Source organism: Protomyctophum parallelum, assembly GCF_964188405.1.
Source record: "Protomyctophum parallelum genome assembly, chromosome: 17".
NCBI lineage: Eukaryota > Metazoa > Chordata > Actinopteri > Myctophiformes > Myctophidae > Protomyctophum > Protomyctophum parallelum.
Window position 1 is genome coordinate 27202057 of NC_139719.1, and position 12500 is coordinate 27214556.

Consider the following 12500-nt stretch of genomic DNA (forward strand, 5'->3'; position numbering starts at 1 on the left):
CTCTCATGAAGTTGACTATGATGCTTGGCGCTTCAGCGTTGATTTACTAATGAAGGATCCTGCTGTGTCTGATCTTCTGAGATCCAGAAAGATCCTTGAAAGCATTCTTCCTCCAGCTGCAGATATGGTGAAGCACTTGAGTCCAGACACTTTGCCTGTTATTTATCTGCAACTGCTTGATTCTGCTTTTGGCACAGTGCAAGATGGCGACGAACTGTATGCCAAATTCATGGATACTGTTCAAGATGCTGCGGAGAACCCATCTGCTTACCTGCAACGTCTTCATGTAGCGTTGAATCTCACTGTCAAGCGAGGTGGCATTCCTGTCACAGAAGTAGATAAACACCTTCTGAACCAATTCTGTAGAGGATGCTGGGATAATTCTCTTCTTTCAGAGCTTCAACTGAAACACAAGAAAGCAAATCCCCCATCCTTTGCTGAGCTACTCTTGCTTTTGCGCACAGAAGAAGATCGTGAAGCAGCAAAATCTATGCGCATGAAACGGCATCTGGGTACTGGGAAACAGAAAGTGGCATCTAACTGGCAGGTTGCCCATAGTGAGAAGGATGAAAGTGATGAGGAGGAGAAAGGAGTGAGTGCTACACTGAAAGCCCTCACAAAGCAAATGGCAGAGATTCAAACTCAGTTAGCAGCGCTAACGGCTAACCAACAGAAAGCTAAAGGTTCCTTCTGTCAAACGCCAGCTAGTACCAGCAAGAAATCACATACAACTGGTAAACACAAACAGCCTGTACAATACTCACAGTCCAAATCACCAAGTCTCAGACCAAAACCCGGATACTGTTTCCGGTGTGGAGAGGACGGTCACATCAAACCACAGTGTGACAATGACCCAAACCCTGAACTCGTGGCGGAGAAAAGGAAGCAATTCAATAACAAGTGTCAAAAATGGGAGAAACAACACCCCGGTGACCAGTTAAACTAAAGACAGTTCCTGTTGTGGGACAAACGGGGACTGTAACGGCTCAATGTCCTAAGCCTAACCGCAAACGTTGTGCTAAACTCAACATGTCAAGGGCAAAGAACTCAGTCACTAAGCTTCCAAAAGGATTAGTTGGTTCCAGATGCACAGCAGTAGTCAACATTGCTGGTATTGATTTCAATTGTCTTATGGATACTGGTTCTCAAGTAACCACAGTTCCACTGTCCTTTTACAAGCAGAACCTGGCTGAGCAACCCCTCAAACCTATCTGTGATCTATTGGAGGTTGAGGGTGCAGCAGGACAGTCTGTTCCATATTTGGGATATGTAGAAATGGTTGTTCGATTCCCAAAAGACTTTGTGGGAACAGACATTGATGTACCAACTCTTGCACTTGTTGTTCCAGAGGTACGCCAAACTCCATCTCCAGTTCTCATAGGAACCAATACACTTGACATACTCTATGAGCAATACTTTGGTGGCAAAACACCGCATCATCAACCCAGTCAGTATGGTTACCGAGTAGTACTCAAAACACTTGAGTTACGGCGGCAACAACAGAACCAAGATGGAAGTGTTGGAGTTGTGAGAATGCTCAGTAAGACACCTACCGTCATTCCTGCATGCCACAGTGTCATTCTTGAAGGCTCCGCTAAGGTCCATAGTCCATCTGCAGATTGCTGGGTGATTGTAGAGCATCCCACCCAGTCATACTTACCTGGTGGCCTATGTGTCAAGAGTTGTCTCAGCACTCTTCCTTCAAATGCACCTTACAAAGTTCCTGTAATGGTCACAAATGAAACTGAAAAAGACATTTCCATTCCCCCGCTCTGTGTCATTGCAGAACTTGGTGCTTTTCATTGCATCCTTTCACAACACAATGTGACTACTTCCCCAGTCTCAGACCCAGAGAAGCTGAACATCAACTTTGCTGATTCTCCACTGTCTGCAGAGTGGAAAGAGCATATCACCAACAAGCTCAGTGCAATGCCAGAGGTCTTTGCTCTTCATGATTTAGACTTTGGGTGCACAGACAAGGTGAAGCATCGCATTAAACTCCATGATGAAACTCCCTTTAAACATCGTGCCAGGCCTATTCATCCTCAAGATATCGAGGCAGTACGCCAACATCTTAACGAGTTGCTGGAGGCCGGTGTTATCAGAGAGTCTGAATCACCATTTTCTTCACCCATCGTGGTTGTGCGGAAGAAAAACAATGATGTACGGTTGTGCATAGACTACCGGAAGCTCAATCTTCAGACCGTGAAGGATGCCTATGCACTACCTAATCTTGAAGAGACATTTTCAGCACTAACCGGCTCCAAATGGTTTTCAGTGCTTGATTTGAAATCTGGATACTACCAGATCGCAATGGATGAAGTTGACAAGGATAAAACAGCCTTTGTTACACCCCTGGGATTCTGGGAGTTTAACCGAATGCCACAGGGAGTGACTAATGCACCCAGCACATTCCAAAGGTTGATGGAAAAATGCATGGGAGACCTAAATCTGAGGGAAGTCCTTGTATTCTTGGATGACCTTATCATTTATTCCGACACTCTGGAAGAACACGAAATCCGACTGATGAGAGTACTCAATCGTTTGAAAGAATATGGGTTAAAACTGTCCCCGGAGAAGTGCAAATTCTTCCAGACCTCAGTTCGATACTTGGGACATATTGTATCAGAAAATGGAGTGGAAACAGACCCAGAAAAAGTAAATGCCTTAAAATCCTGGCCAATTCCTAAAACCCTGAAAGAGTTGAGATCCTTCTTAGGGTTCTCGGGCTACTATCGTCGCTTCATAAAGGGGTACGCTGACATAGTAAAGCCACTCAATGAACTCACTCGAGGATATCCACCCTCACGCAAATCTACAAAGGGCAAGGGAACCAGTGATCACTATCACAATCCACACCAGCCTTTTGGAGATCGATGGACACCTACCTGTCAAGACGCATTCGAGAGACTCATAGAAACACTTACCACTGCCCCTGTTCTTGGTTTTGCAGACCCCAAGAAGCCTTACATCTTGCACACTGATGCCAGTGCCACTGGGCTTGGAGCCGCATTATATCAGGAGCAGGATGGGAAACTGAGAGCTATTGCGTTTGCCAGTCGGGGTCTGTCAAGCAGTGAGTCCAGATATCCAGCTCACAAATTAGAGTTTCTTGCACTCAAATGGAGTGTAACTGAAAAGCTCCATGATTACTTGTATGGGTGTCATTTTACTGTAGTCACAGACAGTAATCCCCTTACATACATACTTACCTCTGCAAAGTTAGACGCAACCAGTTACAGATGGTTGGCTGCTTTGTCTACATTCTCTTTCAAGCTTCAGTACCGGGCTGGCAAACAAAATCTTGATGCCGATGGTCTCTCCAGGCGACCTCATGAACTGTATCTGGATGAGGGCCAGTCTGAGAAAGAGAAGGATCGCATTAGCCGGTTTACCCAAGAACACTTAGCTGATGGCTCCCTTGAAGACGTCTCCTCCGATGTCGTCAATGCCATCTGTCAAAGTAGCTTGGTCAGAACATTGAATGATCCCCATGACCTTACTCTTGTGGAGTCTTTGGCAATTTCCGCTGATGCAATTCCCGACAGTTATGTTGAAGAGGATCAACACGGCTTACCTGTCATTCCTTCTCTCTCACACCTTGATCTTAAAGAGAAGCAGAGGTCCGATCCCTGCCTTCGTGAAATCATTTTCCAACTGGAAACAGGAGAAAAGGTTCCTCCAGCTGTAAGGAATGAGCTTCCTGACCTTCCCCTTCTACTCAGAGAATTGAATAGATTGGAGTTGCAAAATGATATCCTGTACCGAAGGAGACAAGAGAACGAACAAATTTCATATCAACTTGTTCTACCAGAAGAGCTGCGTGCAACTGTCTTGCAGAGCTTACACAATGACATGGGTCATATGGGCATAGAGCGAACCGTTGATCTTGTCCGTACAAGGTTCTATTGGCCCAGAATGTCTGCAACTGTAGAGCACAAAATCAAGACATGTGATCGCTGTATACGCAGAAAAGCTCTTCCTGAGAAAGCCGCACCCTTGGTGAACATAAGAGCAACACGCCCTCTTGAATTGGTGTGCATGGATTTCCTTAGCCTTGAGCCAGATTCCAGCAATACAAAGGACATCCTTGTACTAACTGACCATTTCACCAAGTTTGCCCTTGCCATTCCCACTCCCAACCAAAAAGCTAAAACAGTAGCTAAATGCTTGTGGGATAACTTCATTGTCTATTATGGCATACCTGAACGGTTACACACTGACCAAGGACCTGACTTTGAATCAAAGCTAATCAAAGAATTGTGTGAATTTTCAGGCATCCAAAAAAGTCACACAACCCCGTACCATCCACGGGGAAACCCTGTTGAAAGGTTTAACCGGACATTGCTCAACATGTTGGGAACCCTGGAAAACAAGCAAAAATCAAAATGGCGAGAATATGTGAAGCCCTTAGTTCATGCTTACAATTGCACCCGCAATGAAGTAACCGGGTTCACTCCGTATGAACTTATGTTTGGACGTTCACCCCGACTGCCAGTTGATTTGGCTTTCAACTTACCTGTGCGAGGAGATCAGCAGAAATCTCATTCCCAATATGTGCAAAATCTCAAATCCCGATTGGAAGAGAGCTACCAACTAGCTTCTCGAAACTCTCTCAAAACGGCAGAAAGAAACAAAGCTCGTTTTGACAAACGGATAACTACCTCAGAACTTGAGGTAGGAGACAGAGTCCTAGTCAGACATGTACGCATTCGTGGGAAACACAAACTTGCGGACAAATGGGAAGCAGATATCTATGTTGTGGTCAGTCGTGCAGGAGATCTTCCAGTATACACTGTAAGGCCAGAGAACAAAGCTGGGCCGAAACGCACCTTACATAGAGACCTTCTCCTTCCCTGTGGGTTTCTTCCCTTGACAACAGAGGAAGACTGCCCTCAGCCTGTCTCTGTCCGGAGGCCACGAACCCGTCATCACCCTGGCGACAATGAAACTGAACCTGTTGACGCAGACTTCCCACTGGAGGAGGATTCAAATTATTGGGTCTCACCGAGCCATGTTCAGCCAACAGTTAAGCCCACTGTGGAACACAACTCTAATACTGGAGGCCAGACTGAGCCTCGTACAACTATTGAGGAGCAATGTTCTGAACACAGTACAATGGAGGACTTACCTGAATCAACTGAAATGGAGGACTCACCTGAATCAACTGAAATGGAGGACTTACCTGAACCCACTGGAATGGAACATCTACCGGAACCTGTTGAAACACACTTACCTGAACCTGTGGAAATAGAACACTTACCTGAAATAACTGGAAGGACCCACTTACCTGAAACCGTGGAGGAAAACCAACCTATCAATATTGAACCCGACGGAAACTTACTGGATGGAAACTCACTGGATGGAAACTTACCAAATGTAAACTTACCGGATGGAGAAATATCTGAGGAACCTGAAATGGACCAATCCACTGAACCTACAGTCATTACAACTCAACCTGACGCTGAGAGTTCACTTAGGCGTTCAGATAGAAGCCGACAAGCGCCTAAAAGGTTTCAATATTCTCAGTTGGGCAACCCTTTGATAAATGTTGTTCAATCTTTATTTCAAAGTTTGTCTACAGCATACACTGATGCATTGAGTGATAGGGGTGTGCCTAGTTCCTTCCCCAACCCACAAATCCATGTCGTGTAACATGCAACGGGACGTGCATGGATTTAGGGGGGGAGGATGTAACCCAGGTTTATAATTGTATGTCTGTATTTGTATCTGTTTGTATGCATCAGTATGGTCACATGTACCATCTGCATCAGTTCACAGCTCATCACACCGATCACTCACTCACTCACTCACTCAGTAACACCAGTTTCAATCAGCAATCACCACACCCTAGTAATCACCACACCCTAGTATAAAGCACAGCCATTTTGTCTCAGTCAGTGAGGTGCACATCACTGGCTGTGACAGGTCTGTATCCCTATCCTTCTGCAAACATTTTACCATTTTACTCTTCCTTACAATACATGATATTAACACTGACACTGATGATTGATTTTAGACTCCAAATACTGAACTGGTGAGAGAGAACTGAACTGATGAGCTGGATGAGCTTTTGCATTTGAACTGAATTGGTGAGTTTGTTTGAAATGTTTGTTTGGAATGTTGTTTGTTTGAAATGTTTGAAGTGTTTTGTTTTGTTTGTTTTCATTTTTAATTGAAAAGATAATTTGACGTTTGTAAATGCTGGTTTATGCTGTTTTGTTGTTTTAGATCAGCTACTTTAATTATTTTGATAATATATTTAATTTGGCCTCTTTTGTGTTCAGGCCAGGTTTTTTCCTTAGTTAATGCAACCCCATGATGATCCTGAACACAATGGCGAGCTAGTCCCAGAGCGATCCCCTGATTCTGTCCTACCTGGACGGTAGGATATCAGCTTCACTCACACACACACTTCCCCTCCATAACTGCATACACTCTAAAAACTGCCTCACATTCCCCCTGACTTGAATGACTTTGAACATTGACTTTGGACACACCATGACTGGATTTACACTTTTGGGTTGATTTATGTTATTGTTTGATATCTGAATTCATTGTTGTTGTTTATTTTTCTTTTGTGTTTTTCAATAATAATATCCTTAAGCTTAATTTTCAGTCTCTTGGTTCTTTATGGTTTTCAATGCAAACTCCTTTCAATCATACGCCTACTTCTGACAGCAGTACTGGTCCAATCATATTCCCATATCACGAAGTATATGCTACAGCCATGTTTACCAGTTGGTCCAGAACTCTGTTCATGATGACATAGTCTTGGCGTTGCCGCTTTCTGTTCAGTAGTCCTTCTTGTGGTTGAAACACAACACCAAAATATCCTCAAATCTCTTGCTTATGCTTTGTGCGTGTGTTTGTGTGTTTGTGGAAGGACCCTTGTGGGATTGTGTGTGTGTGTGTGTGTGTGTGTGTGTGTGTGTGTGTGTGTGTGTGTGTGTGTGTGTTGGGTATGTGCGTGTGTGGGCAGTTCTAAATTTACACGCCCTAGAAATGTCTGTGTGCAGATGGAGCGTAGCCGAGTAGAAGCTTTAGCTAGTATTCTACATCTGTTCCAAATACCTCCTCCTTGCCTGACTACTGGCCCAAAATCCTTTAGTTCCCAAAACCCCATGTTTGGACATACAGAAGTTGCTGGTGTACAGAATGTACACGTCCCCCTATTGCACATCTGCCATGTATTCTTCACTGATGCTGCATTGGTTCCAACAACGGCTCGGTTTTGTAGAATTACTCCAAAATGCTGTCCTATTAGTGTTATTATGTGTTGTGGTCCAGATAGATAGATAGAATACTTTATTGGCAGGTAAAACAATTACAACAGTGTTAATGTAATGTTACATCAGTAACAGTAAGTCCTGCGTGCATCTGTCCTACAATTGGCACTGACTGCAGTACTTACTGTATAGGACAGATGCATTAGTCAAATGGAAGTCTCTCATGCATCTATCGTACATTAGCAATGCAGTATAAGCTACTGTAGAGGTCCCACATCGTTGTCCTCCATCGATCTTGCATTAGCACATCCAGTGGCAGCAGTCGTAAATGTCTCTCTCACACAGTGCATCTGTTTCCGCCTCCGTTCGCCTTTAGTATAGCACTACGCCCACCGCTCGCCATTGTTGTACATATCTGTCAGTGGCACGCTGCGTGCGTGCGCGCACCCGCCGCACCTGTATTTGTGCGGTAGCTGTCTTTTTGCAGGGTCGTCCATTTTGCCTGTGCAGTGCTGGCATCAAGGAAACTGTTACAGTATGGGTCTTCAATGTTTTCTCATAGGCCAAGGATCCCTTTTAGGTGAGAGAGACACGAGGCAGGGACCCCTTACTAGATATTGTATAGTATTGTGTTGCAGATTAAACTTTTTCATAGATTTCATTGATGGCTTCATTGACTTGTTTGACACAAAGATCATTGACTAAATTGTCTTTACATCTTTTCTATGAATATGGTTGGATTCAGGTGTGTATTTTTCAAAACATTGAACCTTAAACCTTACAGTAAACCTGATCAAAAAATGTTTTAAAGTTCCTATATCACACAAAGATTTACAGGCAGCCCTCCTGTAGTAACTGTGAGGACCCCGAACAGGTCCTGGACACACTGTTGGATACCCAGGTGTTACAGCATGTCCAAATAGTAGTGAATACACGACACACACGCTGCATGGTAGGGCGTGTGTCTCTCGGGTGGCCTGCTCACTCGCCACTTCCTCTCGACAGCTGATAAGAGATCAGCATTTGGCAACAGTGTGGCAGCTATTCACGGCCGCGCGTGATAAAATGTGAGCCTTCCACAACTGCCGTTATCTTATCTGTAGATGTCGTAACACTTAATGGCCTTGTTACACTATTCTCATTACAACTTTGTTTCGCAGCACGTCTGAAAAAACTACAGTTTATGACACAATGTCATAAACTGTAACTGTAATCTTTGCCTAAAACATGAATGATATAATAGTCATCATTGAGCACAATGTAAAAGTCTTCTGTAGAGAGTCGGGCCTGTAAAACAAATTCCCATGTATTTATCCAAAGACATATAGGCTAGATACCAGACCACATTTGAGGTCAGGCGTTCTATTCAATAAAAAGAGAGAGAGGGGGGGGGGGGGGGGGGCACTTTAAATGGGTAACATGATAGAGAGAGAAAAAGGCAGACATATTGACAGAGAGACAGACACAGAGCCTGACAGATAGAGTATCATGTTTTGCTTACACACGTGAACTGCAAATACCTTGGGTGTGTGTTACTGAGGCTGTGCAGGTCACAGCAGTCACCATTCTCACTCACACAACGCTTTGTATCACCACACCGACCTCGTTACGTAACCACGGTGCACACACACACACACACACACACACACACACTAGTTCCCCCTTTTGTTGATCTCTAAACTTGTACTTCCTCTTGGTAGCAGATCAAACCTGCTGCCAGTGAACCTTGACTTTTGTACTCAACATGTTGACTTAACATAGGAAGCTTCTCAGTGTAAATACACATTTACATTGCGCAAACTTGTCTTTTAAAGTGCCTCACCCTAAAGCCTTGTGAAAATTTACATTTACAGCTTTAAAGGCTGATTTATTAGTGTATTAGTCTCACAGCATAGTCCACGATTATAATACGACCCAGTTTTTTTGGATATTTCCATTGGAAAAAACATAGTCTTATATTCAGGCCAATAGGGTACAAGGAAATACATTGTTTTGGTCAAGCGACATGTAATCGGAGCGACAGGGGCGGTATTGCAGTCGCTGTACCGCACTGTTGTGACGAAAAGAGAGAGTTGAGCCAGAAGACAAAGCTCTTTGTCTACCGAGCAATCTTCGTTCCTACTCTCACCTATGGTCATGAAGTGTGGGTCAAGACCGAAAGATTGGTTGGATAATAATCAGGAGTGTTCTCCGACGGGTAGCTGGCCTGGCATCTCTCTTAGAGATAGGGTGAGAAGTTCAGACTCGGAGTAGAGTCGCTGCTTCTTCGCTTGGAATGGAGCCAGCTTAGGTGGTTCGGGCATCTGGTTAGGATGCCTCTCGAGCATCTCCCTAGGGAGGTCCTCGATGCACATCCCATTGGGAGGAGAGCCCAGGTCAGACCAAGCATTAGATGGCGGGATTATGCCCTATATGCTAAACCCCTTATCCCTAAATTTCTTTGCCTTTTTTACCATTTTAAAAAACATTTTTGAATAGTTCAACTAGCCGATTTACATCGATACGTTGTGAGCTTGAAGATTGGCTATTTGAACTATTCAAAAATGTTTTTCAAAATAGTAAAAAAAAAAAAGGCAAAGGTGTTTAGGGATAAGGGGTTTAGCATGGACGAAAATAGAGCCTTATACTGTATCTCTAAACTGGCCTTGGAACCCCTCGGGAGGAAGTTACTAATATAATGTTGCTCTGGAGAGGGAGAGTCTGGAGCTCTCTGGTGGAAATTACACTTTATAAAGATGTCCATCCAGAATAGCTGCTATAATGTCCAATCAGAATGCCAGTGACTGCCATCTGAATAGAATTGTTCTAGTGTTCATTAATCCAATCACAGTCTCGGTTATACAAAGAGATCCAATCACCGTTGCTGTTACAAAGATGCTGTGCGAGCCAATATATCTCTCTTGCTTTTACTCGCTTGCTTACAATATTCTTCCCCTTGTCTAACCCCCCTCCCCCCTCTCTGTCATATCGCTGCAGTAACAGCTGAGCACAGGCCTGCAGGCTGACACACAACATCATTGTGTGTGCGTGTGTGTGTGTGTGTGTGTGTGTGTGTGTGTGTGTGCGTGTGTGTGTGTGTGTGTGTGTGTGTGTGTGTGTGTGTGTGCGTGCGTGCGTGCATGTGTGTACAGTAGGAGAATGAAGGCAACATCAAAGTGTATACTGCCTTTGAACTGTCAGACTTCCTCTACTCATTAATTTATTCATCCCTGTTTCTCTCTTTCTCTCTCTCCCTCTGTGTGTCTCTCTCTCAGCGTTGTCATGTGAAATGGTGCACAGATCTTGTATGGTGGCATAGTTGTTGTTGGCAATTTGACAGGAAGGTTCATATTCTTTTTGTATTGGTGACATTCCCCTTTCGGGCAAACGCATAACATAATTCTCATGAATGGATAATGCATTCCAAGGAATGAGTTTGGGAACCTTCTGGGATCAACTCGACAACCAGTTCATATACAGTAGATACATGCAGTGTTCCATTCACAGGACATAGCTCAATGGCTAAATACATAGAATATCATCTCATTGTTTTCCCCCCATGGTAATATAGAAAATACAATCAAATCTTTGTCTTTGTCTTTGATGTGTGCACACCACGTGTGCGTAGTTGCGTACACGTGCCTCTTCATCAAACAGCACAAAGTGAGAATGTCTGTGTGAGCTACATCAGAGACAGAAGGTGACCTTGTTGTTTCTCCTCTTCTCATCCTCAGTCGTTCAAGCCAGTGGTTGGAAAGAGCCTGTTGTCGTCAGTAACGGCAGTGGAGTTCCTGTTAGACAGACAGCTGGACTTCCTGTCCGACCACTCAGCCTACCAACAATACCAGGTAATGACACGCACGCACGCACACATGTACACATGTACACACATGTACACACATGCACGCACACACAGAATACCCAAGTTGAATGACCTGAGCCAGTAACATTGTTTCTCTCATTGTAGCTCAGAAGATATAATTGCATAATTGTAACCTTTAAGAACTACTTTCAACTAGGGATGCACCGATCCGATACTCGTATCGGAGATCGGCGCCGATCCAGGCTAAAATTCTAGATCGGGTATCGGATCGGTGGCCGATCCATTATCCGATCCGATAATTATGTGTAATTACAGTATGAAAACAACTCTACCTCCTCTGTGACACAGCAGTGTAGTATTGACAGTATAACATGTGGAATGCAGCCAGGCTAGCCTGCGCACACATTAACCTGGTCTAATTGTTGCACAGTTATTTAATAAATAATTCAGTGCATTTATATCTGTGTTTGTTACATTTTGTTTTACAAAGTTGGGAAAGTAATGTTTAAGTCAAGCCTTGATGTTGCCTTACACAAAATAATGATTCCAGACTCCACACAGTGAGGCATACAGCTTAATAGGTTATTACGTTTCTTTGTGGGGGGTATCGGATCGGTACTCTGTATCGGCAGATACTGGACCCCCATGTATCGAAATCGCTATCGAATGCCAAAAAGCCGGATCGGTGCATCCCTACTTTCAACCTGGCATCCGTATTTTGGGCAAGTCTACAAGCCCACACCACACATGCTCATGCACTTCTATGCTATATAGGAGTTAGCACTTTTAGCCTGTGACTAAGTAGCCTTGGGAAGCAAGGGTTCCTGTGCCATGTGGCCCATGCTGTACAGAGGTCAGAGGTCAGGGGTCTATCTCCTGTTTCCATAGCGTGTGAGACAGCTTCATGTACAAACACAGCCTCTGGACATGACGACAGAGCTGTATGCATTCTTTTCACAGCTGCGACAGCCAGTAGACTATACAGCAGAAGAACGTAGGATCCACTCGTGGTCAGGCGAGGTGCTTCGGAAAGAAGTGTCCGTGCACAGTATCTGTATCTGTGCAGGCCAGGAAACCCATAGTGGTGCTGCTTCCTGCCGTGGATCATCAGGGGAGAGAATAAGACAATACAATGTGTGCTGCTAACGCTGTGCAGCAGCAGTCTTCCCCACCAAGCAATTTCATAGCTGAGCACTCTCGCCACTGAATCATAGATTTTGTGTGTGTGTGTGGTGTGTGTGTGTGTGTGTGTGTGTGTGTGTGTGTGTGTGTGTGTGTGTGTGTGTGTGTGTGTGTGTGTGTGTGTGTGTGTGTGTGTGTGTGTGTGTGTGTGTGTGTGTGTGTGTGTGTGTGTGTGTGTGTGTGTGTGTGTGTGTGTGTGTGTGTGTGTGTGTGTGTGTGTGTGTGTGTGTGTGTGTGTGTGTGTGTGTGTGTGTGTGTGTGTGTGTGTGTGTGTGTGTGTGTGTGTG

At 44.4% G+C, this 12500-nt stretch overlaps 1 protein-coding gene across 2 annotated transcripts in view; it reads left to right on the forward strand.

The window, feature by feature from the left end:
• Positions 1 to 12500, forward strand: part of jmjd1cb (jumonji domain containing 1Cb) — a 107777-nt gene that overhangs the window by 38631 nt on the left and 56646 nt on the right. For both annotated transcript variants that reach the window (XM_083787026.1, XM_083787027.1), the window contains exon 2: positions 10943 to 11056. The gene's annotated coding sequence lies outside the window, so the exon portion shown is untranslated. The remainder of the gene's footprint in view (positions 1 to 10942; positions 11057 to 12500) is intronic.